The 20843-nt window shown below is 47.4% G+C and overlaps 1 long non-coding RNA gene across 1 annotated transcript in view; it reads left to right on the top strand.

Moving 5' to 3' along the window:
- The window catches only part of LOC135050003 (uncharacterized), an 83344-nt gene extending 69693 nt beyond the window's left edge, over window positions 1–13651 (top strand). The window contains exons 3-6 of the long non-coding RNA XR_010241530.1: window positions 11817–12072; window positions 12180–12339; window positions 13136–13299; window positions 13398–13651. This is a non-coding gene — a long non-coding RNA (uncharacterized LOC135050003). The remainder of the gene's footprint in view (window positions 1–11816; window positions 12073–12179; window positions 12340–13135; window positions 13300–13397) is intronic.
- Window positions 13652–20843: the final 7192 nt, after the last annotated feature.

The following is a 20843-nucleotide window of genomic DNA, read 5'->3' as shown; positions in this document are numbered from 1 at the left end:
CTAGGGGGTTGATATGATTTTTGTGTGTTTTTCGATCTACAGTCTCATGCAAAATGTCCCTCTTTATGACAGTAATAACAGGTTACCACATTTGACTTACCCACAGGGTTTGGAGATTTATACAAAGGTGGCCTTGTGGTCAGGGCCTGTATACTTACGGCCATTAACTTATCACTTTGTGACTCCCTGTGTCTGGTGATATTTCGATCGTGATCAATAGCAGCCTCTCTCAGAGTAGCCACCAACAGACCTCGCCAACATGGTTGCGTGGTCTGTACCCTTGTCTTCAACACCTCCTTTAAACCATCCATTAACACAGATACTGCTACCTCTCTATGATTTGCATTTGTTTTATTGTCTTCTTTGCCTGTGTATTTAGCCATTTCCAGTAGTGCTCTATGAAAATACTCAGCAGCTGTTTCTGACTCCTTTTGTTTAATGGAGAAAATCTTGTTCCATTTGACAACAGCTGGGAAATACTCTTTTAACTGTAAATTTATTCTCTTTACAATGTCTTGGTTGCACACATCCGTAAGGGGTACATCCTCATCTAATTTACAGTCAGCTAAGAATTGTGCTGAGTCGACATTGGAGGGTAAACATGCCCTCAGCAATATCTGCCAGTCTTTGTTATTGGGCTCTACAGTATTACCTAGATCTCTAATGTATTTCTGGCTAGCAACTAGATCCTTCCTAGGATCAGGGAATTCCGACACTATTGCTCTTAATTCCATTCGGGAAAATGGACAGTGCATGGCAATGTTTCTGACAGGAGTAACTCCTGAAGTATCCGTTTTCCCATTTGGCACTGCTATTACCCTAACGGGATTAAGTCTACTAACATCATTCTGAATAGATTCTACAGCTTGTGGTGAAATGGTTTCAGCATAGTGTATGGTGCCGTACTTACCCGTTGATACGACCTCACCTGTCCCTCCGCTAGGGGCCTTGGATACTAATCTTACGGGTTGGGTCGTGCCCACTGCTGTTTCTGATATGGTGGCTGCTAGAGAGAGTGCCGATAGTGTTGTTGACTCGTCCTCTTGATCACACTCCTGGGGAAAGTTTAAAACAGGGTACAACTTGCACGGGTTAATATTTGCATTACTCATCTTATTCATATTATCCTTAACATTTATACCGTTACTAAGTGCCTGTTTATTACACATTAGTGCGTCATTCTCTGCAACCAACTTCTCTCCCGTTATGTAAGGTGGCGGTGGTGCCGTAGCTATCAGTTTCCTGATAGGGTTAGATCCAGCCGCCTGAGCCAATCCTCTCTGAATTTCACCCTCCTGTTGCCATAACTGTAAGTAGTCATAATGTTTGATCCGTCTCTTTGTTGATTTAATGAGACATATCCTTCTCCTAAGATTTTGTAACACATCTGGGCTAAAGCTACCTACCCGGGGAAACTTCTCCTCGTCATGCACAGTCATTCTTTCCCATTCATCACATAAAACCTCTGTGTGTGAACCGTATTTTTCACACATTACATACCTTGCCGACCCGATTGGCCGGTTTACTGAATCAACCCGAACCGAGGTTGATCGCCCCCTACCTGATCAACTGGCCCCCATACTTGCAGGTGTTGCTTTCACTACCTCTGACCTTCAAATCAGGGTCTTCAGCGAACCCTTACAAAACCAAGATGTTCGGGGTAGGCCGACGGTGGCAGTTTACCGAGTACTCCACTCACTCGCCCACGCCGACCAATACGCCCACACACTGCCTTAGCGCTGGCGTACTCGACCTAGGGCCCCTGCGACCTGAACCGCTATTTACTGGAACATGCGAGTGTGATCCGCAGAGCACTTAACCCTTTCCAGTAACTATTGGTTGCTGGATAGTTCCTGAGTGACCAGCGAACCTCCCTTAAAATAAAAAATATTACACAAATCACGTTAGAGTGTACAAATAGCGTTTATGACCCTTTTCGTACGCAAATGGTACTGGTCAGGTTACTAACTAATGCACACAATTACGTGCGGTACAATCGTTCAGCACATAAGCAACTAATCTTATGTGCGGAGCGACCAGTGGAATCGAAAATTGCAGCTGCGAATTCCTTCAGCCAGAGCTTTAATGGCCTATATGGGTTCCGCACCAACCCTTCCTGGTGTTGTGCTACTTTTCTCTATAGCGGACTTCTTAGTCTGCTGTACCTAGACCTCCTGGTCTGTTCCGGACCTCCTGGTCTGTGCTACAGTAGACCTCCTGGTCTGCTATACTCTAATGCTCAAATTTATGTTTAACAAGGGATGCCTCCCCAGCCACCATGCACGTCACTTACATGTATGTACCTCACGAGAACTCGACTTCTTGTGGTTCAACCCAAAAATTGTAAAAACTTATATATATACACACTCACTCACCACATGTACACTTTAATTGTTATTTCTGCGCAGAAATTCCTTTCATTCAGTAAATAGTCTAGACCAGATGAGTCGCAAATTGGAGAAGGATCTATTAGCTTAAAATTTCGGACACTAAAATTGACTTGCGCTATTTATCGCGTTGCCTCCTTTTCGCCTGTTAAAAATAATACTATCGTGTTATTTGAATTATGTGGGCGTATCCGGACGCTCCGTTGCGTAATATACGCTACGTGCGTCGGCCTTTGTGTTGCGTACGCTTGTCTCACCCTTTTGTTAGAGACACGTGTATGCCAGCCAGATATGTCCACAGAAATACAGTTAACACGTTTATCAATGTAGATGATCTTTAATTGTAATCATCTACCGAGCACCACACAGGTCTTTCCTTGTATCTTTAGGCAAAGTCGTGTGCGTGCTTTACAAATTACCCCTTAATGTATTACTTTTACTCTTTAACTACTAATAGCAACAAATCTTTCTTAGCACGTTATCAATTGTGAAATGGCAACCAAGAGAGTGATATGTGAAAATACACAAATGAAAAGAAATGCAGATGTATGCGTGCGTGCGTACGCAAGACAGAACAGAGAGAGAAAAAAAAACAGTTTTAAAAGATACTAGCGTATTGTTCTTACCTCCGGTTCCGGATTCCTTCAGCACCCTTTACTAAGCGAAGCAGACGCTTATCGGGTCAGCACTACGAGGAATATTACCTCCCGCCCTTTGCTGATCGATAATGTCTGCTGAAATTACCTAGTGCAGATATGTGAAGGACGGACGAGCTGCCAATTGATAAAGCCTAATATTTATCTTATTGAAAACCCTCTAAAAGGTTAAAGAACACAGTACGCTATTGGCGTATGGAATACCGTAAGGGTACGCACGTTGCGTATCTAACGCTTAGCCGTGGTCGAGACGCACGAGCGGCACGTTCGCTCACGGCTTAGAGCGTACAGGCAAGCACGCTATAGGCTGCCGACTAACGTAATGATACGCTATCAGCGTAGCGGATGCTTGGGACCACGAGGAGATCACAAGCGGCGCTGACGCTCACAGTGTTAAACCTTTTTAACTATACCATAAACAATGTACATATACTGTAAACCCTTGTGCAGTGATAAGATGTAAATGCAACACAATGTAACCTTGTTAGTTTAAAAGCTGTATGAGCGTATGTGACGCTCAGAGAACCCTTTAGCAATATAATAAACAGTCAACTACCGGTCTAAGGGTCTAACGCCTTTTAAGGAAATGAATGAACGTTCAAAAAGAATAATACAATACAAGTTATACACTACCAAAATAACATAGAATATCTAACCAAGTAACTACACATAAAATACAATAAAGATACAATTACTTTTTAAAGGGGGAAAGGGGAGAGAGAGAGAGAAAGTGAGAGAGAACGAGAGAGAATGGCTTATAACAATAAAGACAATATGATTGCAGAGAAACTTACGCACAAAGGGAAACAATCGCATGCGCCTTCTGGATATCCAGCTCCCGATTATCAGCAATGAGAACCGTTGAAGAGAATAGAGAGCTGGCCCAGATCGGCTTGTCCTTTTATACACTACACACAATACAGTACAATGGTCCCTATATTCTTATTGTTCATTGGACACAGGAATTAGTCTTCGCATTATAACAAAAGGTCATAGGTTGGTTCATACAGGTGGGCTGTGACTATTTCCAACTGCTCAGGTGGATGGGAAACTAGGTTTCCCGCCGCATGGATAATAAAGTGCAAATAATAGTAAATGTCCATAAACTTCTTATGTCCATAACTATTCGCACAAGCGATTAATCTGCTTCAAACCAACACCGGAATATTGCTAATTAAATACTCTTCCGATGGATACTAAACACCACTGTATAACCCCTGTCTGACCCTTCGTATCAAACAAAGAGGGATCTCTTTGTCTATGAACATGCTACATTAACTAAATTTTCAGATTCTATCAAAGGGACCATAATCTACAAAATACATTATATGGTTAAAATATGTAACGATTGAGTCGCCCGCTAGACGCATACAAACTCTACCGTAAATGCGCATACCGTGCGCCTGCGGGTGCACGCAACAGCGAGTATGCGCACGCACGGGAGGGCTCATGCATGCGCAGCGGGGACACGCATGAGGTGCAAATATGGCAATGTGTAGCGTGATATTTTTCTGACTTTGACAACGCCATAGCAGCCTCTCACACAGCCTCCTCTCCCTACACTGCCAGCAGCTCCTGCACTTCCTCATCCCTCCAATACGCCATAGCAGCCTCTCACACAGCCTCCTCTCCCCACACTGCTAGCAGCTCCCACACTTCCTCATCTCTCCAATACACCATAGCAGCCTCTCACACAGCCTCCTATTCCCACACTGCCAGCAGTTCCCGCACTTCCTCATCCCTCCAATACGCCATAGCAGCCTCTCACACAGCCTCCTCTCCCCACACTACCAGCAGCTCCTGCACCTCCTCATCCCTCCAATACGCCATAGCAGCCTCTCACACAGCCTCCTCTCCCCACACTGCCAGCAGCTCCTGCACTTCCTCATCCCTCCAATACGCCATAGCAGCCTCTCACACAGCCTCCTCTCCCCACACTGCCAACAACTCCTGCACTTCCTCATCTCTCCAATATACCATAGCAGCCTCTCACACAGCCTCCTATTCCCACACTGCCAGCAGTTCCCGCACTTCCTCATCCCTCCAATGCGCCATAGCAGCCTCTCACACAGCCTCCTCTCCCCACACTACCAGCAGCTCCTGCACCTCCTCATCCTTCCAATACGCCATAGCAGCCTCTCACACAGCCTCCTCTCCCCACACTGCCAGCAGCTCCTGCACTTCCTCATCCCTCCAATACGCCATAGCAGCCTCTCACACAGCCTCCTCTCCCCACACTGCCAACAACTCCTGCACTTCCTCATCTCTCCAATACACCATAGCAGCCTCTTACACAGCCTCCTATTCCCACACTGCCAGCAGCTCCCGCACTTCCTCATCCCTCCAATACGCCATAGCAGCCTCTCACACAGCCTCCTCTCCCCACACTGCCAGCAGCTCCTGCACTTCCTCATCCCTCCAATACGCCATAGCAGCCTCTCACACAGCCTCCTCTCCCCACACTGCTAGCAGCTCCCACACTTCCTCATCTCTCCAATACACCATAGCAGCCTCTCACACAGCCTCCTATTCCCACACTGCCAGCAGTTCCCGCACTTCCTCATCCCTCCAATACGCCATAGCAGCCTCTCACACAGCCTCCTCTCCCCACACTACCAGCAGCTCCTGCACCTCCTCATCCCTCCAATACGCCATAGCAGCCTCTCACACAGCCTCCTCTCCCCACACTGCCAGCAGCTCCTGCACTTCCTCATTCCTCCAATACGCCATAGCAGCCTCTCACACAGCCTCCTCTCCCCACACTGCCAGCAGCTCCTGCACTTCCTCATCCCTCCAATACGCCATAGCAGCCTCTCACACAGCCTCCTCTCCCCACACTGCTAGCAGCTCCCACACTTCCTCATCTCTCCAATACACCATAGCAGCCTCTCACACAGCCTCCTATTCCCACACTGCCAGCAGTTCCCGCACTTCCTCATCCCTCCAATACGCCATAGCAGCCTCTCACACAGCCTCCTCTCCCCACACTACCAGCAGCTCCTGCACCTCCTCATCCCTCCAATACGCCATAGCAGCCTCTCACACAGCCTCCTCTCCCCACACTGCCAGCAGCTCCTGCACTTCCTCATCCCTCCAATACGCCATAGCAGCCTCTCACACAGCCTCCTCTCCCCACACTGCCAACAGCTCCTGCACTTCCTCATCTCTCCAATACACCATAGCAGCCTCTCACACAGCCTCCTATTCCCACACTGCCAGCAGCTCCCGCACTTCCTCATCCCTCCAATACGCCATAGCAGCCTCTCACACAGCCTCCTCTCCCCACACTGCCAGCAGCTCCCGCACCTCCTCTTCCCTCCAATACGCCATAGCAGCCTCTCACACAGCCTCCTCTCCCCACACTGCCAGCAGCTCCTGCACTTCCTCATCCCTCCAATACGCCATAGCAGCCTCTCACACAGCCTCCTCTCCCCACACTGCCAGCAGCTCCCGCACCTCCTCATCCCTCCAATACGCCATAGCAGCCTCTCACACAGCCTCCTCTCCCCACACTGCCAGCAGCTCCCGCACCTCCTCATCCCTCCAATACACCATAGCAGCCTCTCACACAGCCTCCTATTCCCACACTGCCAGCAGCTCCCGCACTTCCTCATCCCTCCAATACGCCATAGCAGCCTCTCACACAGCCTCCTCTCCCCACACTGCCAGCAGCTCCCGCACCTCCTCTTCCCTCCAATGCGCCATAACACAGGCTACTCTGCCCTCCAAAAGCTGTCTGCACAGGGGCGTTTCAACAGAGGAGGGGGCCCGTGTGCACCTCCGGATGGGCCCCCTCCTTTGTACGGCACTGTAGAGTCCTGCATTGTGCCAGAGTCTACTGCGCATGTGCAGGTCTCCGGAAACATGGTGCCCGCTATGATCTGTAGACCAATTTGGCTACCGTGCATGCGAGGCTGCCATTTTGGCTGCAATTTCTGCCGCAATGGCAGCGCCTGGTGCTGGACTCCGGCAAGGTAAATATTAAAATGGGTGCAATGTGTACGGTGTGGGCCTCCCTTGGACCCAGGGACCCATGTGCACCGCACACATTACACCCATTATAGAAAAGCCAATGTGTCTGTAGATGATGAGGTTATCAGCAGCAGCCCAGGCAGCCCAATACAACCAATCAGCTCCTTTTAAGCGTGACCCGGGTCTAATAACTCGGGTCAAATCCATTTAAACATCAGCCGGGGCACGGACCTGGGTTGCAAGTCCTGAGAATAACCATGATCGGTTGGTGGGTGACAGATCTGGGACAGTCAACTCGGACCTGTTCCCTTCACACACATCCAAAACCCAGGTTGATGCACGTGCACAGGAAGAACCCCAGGGTTGTCAGCATCTGGCTCCTGGTATACACTCCTCCCCTTACTATTCCTGACTCCTACTTACAAATATAATTAATATTAGAACATACAAGCATACCTCCACACTTCCTGATGGTCCTAGAAGGAATTAGGGGCGTGGCCTCACATGAAGTGCCATGATCGTAGACCACACCCCCTGTTTTTGCCACTGTGGGGGCATGCTTAGCTCTCTGTAAGCTGCTGGCCATGCCCCCAGCCCCTCTCTCCTGGTAAGGAGACGTAATGCCCCATACAACACATTATGCCACCCACAGTAATGCCCCTTAAAACACATTATGCCACAGAAAATAATGCCCTTTATGCATGCACTGTAATGCATGTTACACAGTATGCCACACACCATAATACCCCTTACACATTATGCCTCACAGTAGTGCCTCTTGCACATGGCAGCCACATAGTTACCAGGCTGGAAGGCTGCTTCCTATCCAGGTGCTCTTGGCTGCAACTACTACGCTTCCTTGTACTGCTCGCTGTCAGGAACTTTATGTGCCCATGACCCTTCTCTTACTGGTACCGACAGCAAAGTAGATACTATATCCAAGTGGGCTAAAGGACCGCTGATTATGTCACAACCATGTGACCCGCCTCTTCATCAGGGGAGGATTCAGTACACTGAAGGATTTTAAGCGCATCGGGGAGGTGATGTTTAGGTACAAAGAGTTAAATTAGGGTTAGGCTGCAGGAGGGAGGTTAGGATTAGGCTGTGGGAGGGAATGTTACGGTTAGGGGGAAGGTTAGGCTCCATGTGGACAGTTAGGCTGTGGGAGAGGATGTTATGGTTAAGCACCAGGGGGAAAGTTAGGGTTAAGCTGCAGATTGGAAGGTTAGGGTTAGGCACCGGAAGTACAGTTAGGGATCGGCAACAGAGGGAGGGTTAGGCTGCTGGATGGGTGGTTAGGGTTAGACACTGGGGGAACGTTTAGGGTTAGACAGAGCTGGATTAAGGTTTTTTTGGGGGGCGAGGTACCTCAGTGGGGCCCTAAAATCTACAATTAAAATCATAACGTCTTCAATTACTAGAAAATTACAATTCGGTGGTAAATTTGAAAGAATCTCTCAGATAGGGAGCACATGCAAGTATATATAATATTTACATGTGTGTGTGTGTGTGTGTGTGTGTGTGTGTGTGTGTGTGTGTGTATATATATATATATATATATACATATGTACAGTGGTCGAAGTGGAAATTTTGAAGTGAGGGTATGGAAAAGTGAAGGTTGCAATTATGTGTGCGCCTCTGGAAAAGGGGGCATGGTCACTAAAAAGGGGGCGTGGTATATATTCTATACATATTATGCACCACAATAGTAGGACCCCTTATACTATCTAGTACTGGTGCTCGTTTCACATTATACAGTACCACACAGTATGAGCTGAAATTCACATTATAGCGCACGGTATGAGGCAAAATTCGCATTATAGCACACCGTATGAGCCGAAATTCACATTATAGCACACAGAATGAGCCAAAATTCACATTATAGCAAACAGAATGAGCCAACATTCACATTATAGCAAACAGAATGAGCCAAAATTAATTTTATAGCAAACAGAATGACCGGAAATTCACATTATAGCACACAGTATGAGCCAACATTCACATTATAGCACACAGTATGAGCCGCGATTCACATTATAGCACACAGAATGAGCCGAAATTCACATTATGCCACATAGAATGAGGCAAAATTCATGGACAGTGACAGCAGGGACATAGGGACAGGGAGAGTGATAGAGGGACAGGGAAAGTGACAGCAGGAACATAGAGACAGGGAGAGTAACAGAGGGACAGGGAAAGTGACAGCAGGGACATAGAAACAGGCAGAGTGACAGAGGGACAGGGAGAGTGACAGCATGGATAGGGAGAGTGACAGCAGGGACATAGGGACAGGGAGAGTGACAGAAAGACAGGGAAAGTTAGAGTAGGGACAGGGAGAGTGACAGCTGGGACATAGGGACAGAGAGGGACAGCAAGGGCATACAGTAGGGACTAGGGAGAGAGAAAGGCAGCAGGGTAAGATTACCTACAGTATTTAGCAGCAGCGGCGCAGAGGATGCTGTGGTCTGCAATGCGGTGGATGAGGAGGCTGTGGCCGGCATGGTGCAATGGAGACGGAGGTGCAGAGAAGGGTGGCGATGGGGCGGCACGGGAAGCCCCGAAACGCTGGTGTATAAGATGAGTGTTTAATACACCTTTGTGAATTGCTTCTGAGTGCCGCCTTGTCTCTTTAAAATTGTTTCTACCAATTTGGAGGGCACTGGAGCATATGTTTTAAATACAGGGGAGTGCTGACCAGCCTTTCCAGTATATGTATACTGTATATATATATATATATATATATATATATATATATAAATACACACACACATATACAGTGGGGCAAAAATGTATTTGGACAGCCGCCGATTGTGCAAGTTGACCCACTTAAAAAGATGAGAGAGGTCTGTAATTTCCATCATAGGTACACTTCAACTGTGAGAGACAGACTAGGGAATTCAATTTAAATCGATAACGTCTTAAGACCCGTTAACTTGCGGTCACGTGATCATTTTTCCGGGTGAAATATTATCGGTATATTCATTTACGTGTTTATCGGGTGATATGTGTATTTTCGTTTTTGCTTTCACCCGTAACCGATTTTCAATGGTTAAAGATAGGTTTATTGCGGAATGGTATTCAATTTTTCGAAACCGATTTTTTTTTTCAGTCGTTTTGATGGGTACTTATCTCCGTTTTACTTCACCTACTGCTGAGTAGGTGAAATATATTTTAATGTTATTTTTTTGCTGCAAAAAGGCAATAGTTTAGTTGTTTGATTTTTTTAAAGTGTACCCCATGATTTTTTTTTTTTAATTTCTCTTTTTTTATATTTTTAAAAGCATTTTTAAATTATTTTTTTTGGTTACTGTAATATTAATCCCCATGATGCAATGCAAAAGTCCCCAGGATGCATTGCTCCTGTTTTGACAGGAATCTGTCACTCCTCTCTTGGGACTTCAAGGAGAAACACAGCAATTGTGCAGTCTGCTGTTGGATACGTTTTTTTGCGGTTAGTTTGCGGATTTATTACTTGACAACTTTTTAGCTCTGTCTACAATCATGGAGCCATTCACTGATACAGTTTGGATGTTCATGATCCAGGCTGCTGTTGTGACACAGGGGGACAGGACAGATGAGGAAGGTGATCAGTCAATTGCTCCAGGTGGTGAGGTAGAGCGCGTTTCAATTCCACGCCCACGTAACTATCGTTGTAGGCGTGTGCTGGCAGACTTCTCCGAGGTGGATGTGATTAAGAACTTTCGCTTATCCTCTCGTTCAATTCATATGCTGTATGACTTGATGGAGCCGGACCTTGAACCACGGGTGCCCACTAATCACACAGTCAGTGGTATGTCTAAACTGCTGGCTGCATTACATTATTTTGCGTCTGGCACTTTCCAGCCAGTTTTATCCCAAACAGTCGGTTTTTCCCAGGCCACATTTTCGCGTATTTTAACTCAGATCTGTACGACTTTCCGTAAATTAACGACCCAGTTTATTTATTTTCCAAGCACTGTCAGCGAATGGAGGGAGGTCAAATTGGAATTTTTTGAGAAATCACGCTTTCCCAAAGTTCTGGGTGCGATAGATTGCACTCATGTGGCAATTGCACCACCAAGGCAAATGGAAGAGTGTTTTCGTAATAGAAAATCTTTCCATTCCTTGAATGTACAGATGGTGTGTGATGCCAAATTGAAAATCACCAATCTTTTTGTGGGCTTCCCTGGGTCGGCTCACGACTCCTTTATTTTGAGCCAGTCATCCGTGTTCCGTGATTTTGAAGATTGCAACATGCCGGATGGGTGGCTGTTGGGTGAGGTTTTTTTTTTCTTTCTGATTTTTAATTAATTTTTTAATTGTGGTTTATTATTTATGTTTTTTTTCCCACCATTTATTTCTGTAAGGTGATGGTGGATACCCTAACAAGAGTTGGCTTCTTACCCCATTGTCCAATCCCGTTAGTGATGCTGAGCATATGTACCAAAAAGCGCACATTACATCGAGGGGTGTAATTGAAAGGACCTTCGGTGTGCTTAAATCCCGGTTTCGCTGTTTAGACAGGTCCGGGGGTACGCTGTTATATTCTCCGGATAAAGTTTGCAATATAGTTAATGCTTGTTGCATTTTACATAACATCTGTGTTGCAAACCGATATCCGGAGAATATAGATCCAGGTGTTTGGCGGGATTCGGACTTTTGCTCAGCATCACTTGAGGATATGAATGATGGAGGTGATACTCGTCGAACACTAATTGATGGATTCTTCGCTGGTGAGTTTTTTGTATTGCCTTTCTATTTGTTTGTGCTTGTTAGATACTAATCCTACTAATGTTTTTTTTTTCTTTTTTTTTATTTGCAGAAGAATGTGCATGAGATTTTCTTCCGAGTTTGGCCCCTGTTGTTTAAAATATGGCCATTTGGTTTTTCTTGTTTGCTTTTTGAAGCGCAGTTGTTTATTTTTCAATTTACTTGTTGGAGGGTTTTTAAAAATTTTTACTTACACTTACCTGTCCCTGGCTCCTGTGATCCATCCTTCCCTGCAGCGAGATGGCCTCTCCACTTCTTTCCTGGCAGAAGGAGGTTGATGCTGAGGGATCCCTTCAGTCTCCTTTCCGGTGAGTATCCCCCAAATCCCCTCCCTGCCTCCTCTGTGTCCACGCTAGCTTTTAGGTTGTAACTGTGTACTAAGCCCAGTGTGTGTGTCTCCCTCTTTTTTTTGCAGCTACCGTTAACCTTGACTCCATGAGAGGCGTCTCCTTTGTGCCCACACTTACCTGTCCCTGGCTCCTGTGATCCATCCTTCCTTGCAGCGAGATGGCCTCTCCACTTCTTTCCTGGCAGAAGGAGGTTGATGCTGAGGGATCCCTTCAGTCTCCTTTCCGGTGAGTATCCCCCAAATCCCCTCCCTGCCTCCTCTGTGTCCACTAGGGAGGCCAATCCCGGGATCGGGATCGGCGGGATCCCGGGATTTGTGCCCAAAAATGCCGGGATTTGAATCCCGGGATTGGAGCTTCCAATCCCGGGATTCAAGGGATTACAGTGCGCATGTGCGGGAGGGTGGGTGTAAGTAATGACACTTACTATTAGGCGGGCGGCCGCGGCAGCCATGGACAAGCTGAACGCGGCAGCACTTCAAATGTAGCGCCGGCCGCCAGCCAATCAGAGCTGGCGGCTCGGCAGCCAATCAGGGAAGCTGCCGCAGCAGCGGCAGCCAATCAGGAGCCACTGCTGTGACCGCTTCCCTGATTGGCTGCCGGTCCGCCAGCTCTGGTTGGCTGGCAGCCGGCGCTTCATTTGAAATGCTCCCGCGTTCAGTGAGTCCATGGCTGCCGCGGCCGCCCGCCTATTAGTAAGTGTCATTACTTACACCCACCCTCCCTCTCACGCCGCTACCAACCCTTCCGCGCCGCTACCTACATCCTCCCTCCCGCACCACTACCTACACCCACCCTCCCGCACTGCTACCTACCCCCTCCCTACCTCCCGCACCGCTACCTACACCCTCCCTACCTCCCGCACCACTACCTACACCCTTCCTACCTCCCGCACCACTACCTACACCCTCCCTCCAGCGCTGCTCCCTACAACCTGGGATTGGCCTCCCTAGTGTCCACGCTAGCTTTTAGATTGTAACTGTGTACTAAGCCCAGTGTGTGTGTCTCCCTCTTTTTTTTGCAGCTACCGTTAACCTTGACTCCATGAGAGGCGTCTACTTTGTGCCCACTTACCTGGGCACAAAGGAGACGCCTGTGATCCATCCTTCCCTGCAGCGAGATGGCCTCTCCACTTCTTTCCTGGCAGAAGGAGGTTGATGCTGAGGGATCCCTTCAGTCTCCTTTCCGGTGAGTATCCCCCAAATCCCCTCCCTGCCTCCTCTGTGTCTAAGCTAGCTTTGAGGTTGTAACTGTGTACTAAGCCCAGTCCTCTTTGTTTTTCCTAGGAACACTGATTTGGACTTTTCTTTGATCCTTTCAACACAACCAAATCAACTTTCTTATCAAACTGAACAGAAGGTTGCAAAGTTTTAAACTTCTTAAAGGTTACAATGTAAAAGAATATTCAAGGATGTTTTAATGAGTTTATTAAAGTGATGAATTTAATTTGTTTTGTAAATATCAATGAACTGTAAACAATATTTACTTGTGTTTGCATTTTTATTCAAGTTTTTTTAATAAACTTACATATTAAAAGTAATTTGTTCAAATTTTTTTTTTAATAAATAACAATATAATTAGTATAGTATACCTATATAAATATGTAGGTATAGTGTATATCCCTCCATTTAACAGTGCACACACATAAGCATCCAAAAGCACAGAAACAAATCATGTAGGCAAGACGCCAAACAATCAAACAGAGTTATGTTTACCCTGAGAAACAAATGTAAAATGTATAACATTAAAATGAATGATAGTGCAAAATACAACGAGTAGTACATATAGACATTGGTCCAATTTGAGAGGACAAGTAACAATTAACAATGTGATTCATCTGGTTTTTGTTGTTGTGTGTTTGGTCCTGGTGTGGTTGCACTATCAGGAGGAGCAGGACTAGGAGCTGTTGGCATTTGCGGATGGACATCACCAGAGTGCAATCCATGTAATTGTCCCTCTGGACCAAAACCTGGAAATGGTTGAGTTGATTCTTGAATGGCTGGATGGTGTTGTCCCTGACTCAAAGCAGCCAACATCTTCAACATGATAGTATTCATAGTTTGGAGTTGTGTAGCTATTAGAGATGTATTTGCTGCAGTTTGGCTATGGCTGGTCTGCATGATTTGTAGGGTGTTTCCTTGGCACGAAGTGTTGTCCACAAGTTTGTTTAAGGCAACAATCATGGTACCTAGTTTGGACTCTATGCCCTGTAACACGGTAGAAGTGGAGGTTGTCACGTCTCTTAGATAATCAGAGAAACGTCCCAGTGTTTCGTCCATCTTTAGCAGACGGTGGTCTACGGTTACACAAAAGCTTTCTTGTCTGTTCTCCATTTGTTTCGCTATGTCATTCACACGTTCAGTAGTCCCTGTCGATAAGCCTGTCCGTATATCCTCCAACACTTGAAATTGACTTTCTAAAAAAAAAATATAGATTTAATAAAAATGTTAGTTAACTATTATCTCCTATATAATAGCCCTATTCTGTGATCTTGTGATTCATTTGCTAACGCTGGGCGGAGTCACAACAGTGGGCGGAGTTAGTCAAATGAGTCACAGATCTGGCCAAATCTATAGGACACTAGGAGCAGCTGCAGAAGCAGATAGTATGGACATGGCACAGGCAGGGTGCATACCTCCCAGCTTTCACACACACACACACACTCACACACACACACACACACACACACACACAGCGAAAAGGGGGCGTGGCTTCGCGGGAGGGCCCCCGTTTTCGTCAGTGATGGGGCATGCCCAGCGCTCTGTGAGCTGCTGGCATGGCCCCAGGGGCTGATTATGAGTCCGGGGGGCACAGGGTACTTGAGACAGGGGAGCCCTATCTCATTGCTGTGCCTGCTGTGGGTTGGGGGCGTGGCCTAATCGCGGGACGCGCGGCCACGCCCCATTATGCAAATTCCGGGTTATTTTTTTTTTTTTTTATGGTATTTTGGCCCCTCAGCTAGAGGTAAATCCAGAGGAGGTGGTCGCTCCCCCCTACACACCCGCACAGGCAGAAGAAAGCAGGGAGACTGCTGCCTCCCTGCAACACCACAGACCTGCCAATACGCAGCAGCGTGTGCTGACTGTAGCACAATGCTGCCGCTGTTGCTGGCAGGACGGGGGAGCTTCTGAGCTGGGACAGAGCTACTCCAGCCAGGGGGCCCCCTAAAACTGTGGGGCCAACGGTACGTACCGCCTGCCCCCCCCCCTAATCCGGCTCTGCTGCTGGAACCCCCCCTTAATCCGTACCCCCTGATGCCCCCTCTCCCTCTGTCTCCACTATTCACCGCTGCTCTGCTAAGCAGAACAGCGAGTACAGGAGCTTTCCAACTGCTCCCCCCCCCCCCCACCGCAGGACACTGCGACCCGCGGGTGGGACAGCGGGACAGACCCCAAAAAATGGGACTGTCCCGCGAAAATTGGGACATTAGGTCTCTCTGGCAGGGAGGAGCGTCACATTCTGGCACACTCCACGCTTCTTAGCTGTAGTTTTGTGGGTCACCAGCCGCTGTGCACTTTCCGTACTGCCTCTGTTATCTCCAGCCCCTGCGATCCCACCGCTAGCTGCAGCGCTGCCACCCGCAGTGAGTTGCGCCCAGCTCCTTCACACACTTTAGCCGGCGGGTAGCGCTGCAGAAGTCCGCGCTGCTTGCAGGCTCTGACCCCCTCCTCCCTCCAGCATCAGCGTCTCCTGGGAGCTAACCAGTCACTCCCAGTCTCCCCTTACCATAGTGCCCAGCAGCCGTGAGGTCCGCGCCACGTGCATGCTATGACCCCCTCCTCCCTCCAGCCGCAGCATCTCCTGGGGGCTAACCAGTCACTCCCAGTCTCACCTTACCACAGTGCCCGGCAGCTGCGCGAGGTCTGCGGTGTGTGACTGAGGAGGGGGGAGTGATGCGGACGGGCAGAGGAAGCAGGAATACAGCCTAAGAGAGTCAGCCATGCCAAGTCTCCACCAGCAGCAGATGCCAACAGGTTGGAGTGGAACAGCAGCAGCCAGCAGCAGTGACTCCGGTAAGACACATCTGTCTGTCACCACTGTTCTGTCCCTAATACCAATCTCTCCCGTGCCCTGTGTTCTGTCATGTCCCTGTAACCCCTGGCCTTGACCTGCCACCCTTATCCTGGCCCTTTCACCCTTATCCTGGCCCTTTCACCCTTATCCTGGCCCTGTCACCCTTATGCTGGCCCTGCTACCCCTATCCTGGCCCTGTCACCCCTGTGCTTGCCCTGTCAACCCTATACTGGCCCTGACACCCCTGTCCTGGTCCTGCCGCCCCTACACTGACCCTGTTACCCCTATCCTGTCCCTGTCATTTCTGTCCTGGCCCTGTCGCCCATGTCCTGGCCCCGTCACCCCTGTCCTGGCCCTGTCACCCCTGTCCTGACCCTGTCACCCCTGTTCTGACCCTGTCACCCCTGTCCTGGCCCAGTCAACCCTGTTCTGACCCTGTCACCCCTGTCCTGGCCCTGTTACTGCATACCCTCGATCTACCTTTTTGGCAGGTACAGTACCCGCAGCACCTCCAGACCTCTCCCCAATGCACCACACCTCCGCACCTTCCCCTCCACCACATGCGGCACTCCACCCCTCCCCCACATGCTGTGCCTCCAGACCCCCTACACCACCCGCGGCTCCCACTCCTCCGCCCCTTCACCACCCCCAGCAATCTCCAGGCCCCCTCCACCATTCACCCCCCTTATATGTCTCCCCCACACCTGCCCCCCTCCACCCGCAGCATCTGCAGACATCCTCCTCCATCCGCGGTCCCCCCCTCACCCACCCCTCCCCCACCAATGGCACCCCCGCACCTGCCCCACCACCACCTGCAGCACCTCCGGACCTCCTTCCCCATCTGCCGCAACACCCGTACCTGCCCCTCCCCTACCCATGGCGCCTACGGACCCCTACCCCACCAGTGGCACTCCCGCCCCTTCCCATCCCACAGCACCTCCGGAACCCTTCACCCATCTGCAACATCCCCACACCTGCCCCTCCCCCACCCATGGCACCCCTGCCCCTCCCCCACCTGCAGTGCCTCCGGACCCCTCCCCCATCTGCATCCCCCACTCCTCTGCCCCTCCCCCACCAGCAGCACCTCCCAACCCTTCCCCATCCGGGCCCCACCCCCACTTCCGCCCCCCCTCCATCCGCAGCATCTACAGACACCATCCGCAGTACCCCCCGCACCCGCTACATTCTGTACATTGTGGTCTGCAGGTGCTGTTCACGCCGTCGCAAGGGGCTGCGCCTCCTTCACCATCGCACACCCTTTCATTGTGCAATATTTAACCACTAACAAAGGAATGCAGGTGATACTCCATATAACACAAATATTGAACCCCAGAAAGGCATGCAAGGGTTAAGGGGGCGTAGCCCCTTGCGACGGTGTGAAGAGCGCCCGTAGGGCGCGATGAAGCACCTAGTTCAGTCATACTTGCGTATAGTTTACATTTTAGAAAATTAAAAAAAGTTGGAATACACTAGTTACACATTACTGTACCTATAGGAGATGATACTTGTGTCCTATCAGGCTCATCTAAAGGTTCTACATCTTCCTCAAGGGAAAAAGCTGCAGTAATTGCTGTGGCAGATTCAATCAGCTCCTCCGATGTGTTGGTATGTACGTCAGATAATCGTGTACTCTCTTGTTCTGGTTCCTGAAATGGCTCATTTATTGGGCTTGAAGGAGAAGTGGAAATTAAATCTACAATTGAAGAAAAAGTAAAAAATATGAAACATGTTAGTTTACAGTAAATATGTGTTTTGAGCGAGTGCATGAATACGCTTCAAATGTGGAGGTTCAATCTGCTGCTGACAATGGGGGTAATTATGAGTTGATCGCAGCAGCAAGTTTGTTAGCAATTGGGCAAAAGCATGTGCACTGCAGGGGAGGCAGATATAACATGTGCAGAGAGAGTTAGATTTGGGTGGGTTATTTTGTTTCTGTGCAGGGTAAATACTGGCTGCTTTATTTTTACACTGCAATTTAGATTGCAGATTTAACACACCACACCCAAATCTAATCTATCTGCACATGTTATATCTGCCTCCCCTGCAGTGCACATGGTTTTGCCCAACTGCTAAAAAATTTCCTGCTGCAATCAACTTGGAATTACCTCCCATATATGTTGTTCTCAGTTTCTCAAGTGTGCAACATAACTTGTAATGTTCCTTTACATTTTTCGAGGCAAGAGCAGCTGCATGTTATGCAGAGAAATATTAGAGATGATCTCAACCTACTTCTGGCAGAATGGTGTGTAATGTTACACAATGGTCATACACCTTAACACTTTTTTAAACCATGGTTGCCACGAAGCATATTTGCACATGATTATTTCCTTAAAACATTGTGAAATTGGGGAGCTCATCTTGCATTTTCACATTAAATAGTATTGGTGGTTGCATCACAATTGCAGGATATGGTCCAAACTTGAAAATTATTTTACCTTCCGCAGTGGGCTGTGGGTCCTGGGTTATCGTCAATATGGCTGCGGTGCTGCTTTCCAGAATATGTGAGGGTGTCAATTTTTCAGTAACTTTTTTATGAATTAATTTTCCTGGAGTCGGATCAGCTTGGACGTTTTTTACGGCTTTGTCATGTCTTCTTCTTACATCCTCACTCGTCAGTTGACTCATGGTCAATGTACCTGCTTAATAAGAAAGTTTACTTAGAATAATTTTCAAAACAGTTTATTTAGTTACCAAAATTACTACAAACTTAAGTCGTACTCAATTATTTAACTAATAGATTTACCATGAGTTTTACTAGTCTTTTTGGAAGATGTTCCAGCTGCTGATGCCATTTTTTCAGCAAGATTTCTTAAAAGCTGTGAATCTCCTAATTTTGGAAATTAGGGCATTACAGGTGTACCAATTTTTTTTTACAGAAAATGAATACAATGTAGACCACTTTATTGCTGATATGAATATTGCTTGATATTATCTGGTAATTGTGTAATTACCTTGGCCTTTTGAAGACTTTGAAGTTGTGGCTTGTCTACTCCTGCTACCAGATACCTGAACTTGTCTTGGTCGATGTGTTTTACTGGGATCTGTATTAAAGGGAGTGTTATGCATAAATGTTAATCTGCTTAATACAAAGGCAAGTCTGAAGTATTAAATATTTAAAAAAAAAAAAAATTCTACCTAGACATAAAAGATGCATGGATTAATGACAGATAAACCAAAATCTACGTTATTTGCTAAACAGATTGTAAATTTTTTACAAGAAATAATCAAATGAAAGTCAAAAAAACAACAGTATTTTTAAACACAGCTTGTAATGTGTTTTGGAGTACTTGAGTTTATTATAAATGAACTTTTAAAATACCTTCTTCAGTGTGTATTCTGCTGACCATTGATGCCATCCTTGCTTGTTTAGGGTGATGGGATTTTGCCCTTTTTTCAACTTCTGCAGTGCGTATTTTTTTACTTGGTCTGCCTTCTTGACTCTCCTTACGAGTTCTTTCTTGAATTCCACCTTTAGAACATACTACATTAGTAAAAAACAAAACTTTTACATTTGTATACAATTTTTAATTCAAATACTTACTTTGTGCCTGACTTGAGACTGAAGGCCGAGAGTGTCTGTGAGCAGTACCATACCCTCCAACATGACCCGCCCCACTAGGTACAAAATGCTCTGTTTCTGGACTTCCCTCTTAATTTATTATTGCAATCACCTGTGAAGAAACAGCTTTCTTATCATTTAACTAGTTCAACACAGGTGATGGAAATCATAAATTAAGAGGGAAGTCCAGAAACAGAGCATTTTGTACCTAGTGGGGCGGGTCATGTTGGAGGGTCTGCAGTACCACTTGTTGATGGACCTTGATGTCTTTCCTTTGATTCTCTTATATCTGTATATTTTTGATAATAATGTCAAAAAAATTGGTTAAATTAAAGACAATAAAAATGGGGGTGGGTGGTGGGTAGGTTATAATGATTACCTGTGTTTATAGCAGGCCTGGAAATGCTGCTATCTATGCTTGCTGGCAAGCCTTGAACCATAGCCGGATTCATTCTCTGAATGATTTTTTCTTCCCAGGGCAGCCAAGTTATGTCCAATGCCGGTCCTCCACCTGTACCTTTTTTATAATTATGCTCTTTGACCATTTTGGTGCATCTCCTGCAATCACTGTATCTTTTTTACATACATCTACTTCCCTGACTACAACAGAAACTGCAGTAACATTATCTGCAATTTTCCGCCATATTTTCATCTTTTCACTCGGATGAGTTTTAGCAGAGCGATGTCCTAAATGCTTGTCATAAAATTTGTCAACACCATCGATTAATGCATCATTCTCTGCATTGTTAAATCTGGCAGCTCGGATTGCCTTAGTTTTTTTAGATTTGGAGTGAGCAGGGACCTCAGCCTCAGAGGTGTCAGTATCCTCATTATTTCCCTGTAAAAAAAAAATTACAAAAGTTACAACAACAAAAAAAGGATGGTGGGGTGGGTGCATGTGTGTGGGGGGATGGTGGGGTGGGTGCATGTGTGTGGAGGGATGGTGGGGTGGGTGCATGTGTGTGGAGGGATGGGTGCATGTGTGTGGAGGGATGGTGGGGTGGGTGCTTGTGTGTGGAGGGATGGCGGGGTGGGTGCATGTGTGTGGAGGGATGGTGGGGTGGGTGCATGTGTGTGGAGGGATGGTGGGGTGGGTGCATGTGTGTGGAGGGATGGGTGCATGTGTGTGGAGGGATGGTGGGGTGGGTGCATGTGTGTG

This window comes from Pseudophryne corroboree, chromosome 2 (genome assembly GCF_028390025.1).
Source record: "Pseudophryne corroboree isolate aPseCor3 chromosome 2, aPseCor3.hap2, whole genome shotgun sequence".
In the NCBI taxonomy this organism is placed as follows: domain Eukaryota; kingdom Metazoa; phylum Chordata; class Amphibia; order Anura; family Myobatrachidae; genus Pseudophryne; species Pseudophryne corroboree.
Note: the sequence above shows the minus strand (reverse complement) of the source record. Positions and strands in the feature narration are given on the sequence as shown.